Raw genomic sequence first — 1,421 nt, forward strand, 5'->3', positions numbered from 1 at the left:
TTTCCTTTGCAAAAGCTCATTTAACTGAACCAAAATTAGAAGAATAAGTTGTTCCATGAATCTGGAACATCTGTACCTAAGTACAATTTATGCACACATGCTTCTTGACTCTTAAAGGAAAAAAACATAATCAAGCCTGCTAGATGAAAATTTGGAAGGAAAATTGAGTATATTAAATTTAACTTACATTTAAGTGTAAGGTTGTGTTTTTCTTCATAAACGAAGATATTAATTTTAAGCTTCAATTATGTCAAAATGTGGTCACATTAGCATACATAAATTAAAAAATGGAAAACCCTTAGATTAACTCTCCATGGTTGTACATCTTTGTCATTTCTAAATATAAAAAAATCATATAAGAAAAATATTATTATAGATATATCATTATAGTAAGCACACAATCTCCTTCCACTAGTTTCTTTGCTCAGTCTTTTATCTACTCTGGTGTCTGTCTGGTCTGATTGCCACTCAAAATCCATTAAATCCAAAGTGCTGCCTCCAATATTATCAAGGCTTCACTGAAAAGAAGATCTACTGATTGAGTGACTTCACTTTTCTTTTGAATTTCACTTGTGATTTCTATGCTGAACTATAAATATGATTAGAATTGTCCTATAACTGCTTGACAGTTTACTTCTTTGTGCCTGTCATGAAACACATTCCAACAGCTGACACCCTTACTTGACTTTCATGGCTTCAAAACAATGATCTTTGCACTGGACTTTGGTTCCAGATGCATAAACTTTAATTAAATTTTTGCTACTGATAACCTGTTCTTTTTCTTTGCTCTTTATTTTTTTTTCAGTTTGCTTGTCCATTTAGTCCTAGTCTTGTTTGTTTTCTTTCATTTCCATCTTTTCTTTTGTTTTGTTTTATTACTTTTAGATGCCCTTTTTGTTTTCTAAGGAGACCAGAAAGTATGTAGATTGGTGTGGCCAGGGAGTTAGGGAAGATCTGGGAGGCGTTGAAGTAGAGGAAACTGTAATCAGAATACATTGCATGAAAAAAATTATTTTCAGTAATAATGAGGAAGAGAGACCCTTTCTATCAACTGAAGTAAATCTAGGCATTTTGAGCATAGATCACAGAAGTATCTTGTTTATAAATCTGAACAATACTTTGGCCCATATAATTTGTGCACTGAGTATTAGAATGATAAATTTTTAGTAATTTGCGGGTTATAATATTAATGAAGAATTTGAAAATTGGTGTGAACAATTTACATATTTAGTGCATGAGGACCAAATATGCCGGATAAGCTACTGGATCTAGAGGTGTGAGGTTTATGCGTATTAGAAACTGAAAGAGTGGAAAATATACTAATATCTGCCAGGAAAACAGTCAAGGTGTGGTAAAATATCTAAGTTCCCACTAAGAATTGTGTGCATGTGGGCATGTGTGTATGTGTGTGTGTGTGTGTG

The sequence above is a fragment of the Mus caroli genome, chromosome 12 (genome assembly GCF_900094665.2).
Source record: "Mus caroli chromosome 12, CAROLI_EIJ_v1.1, whole genome shotgun sequence".
NCBI lineage: Eukaryota > Metazoa > Chordata > Mammalia > Rodentia > Muridae > Mus > Mus caroli.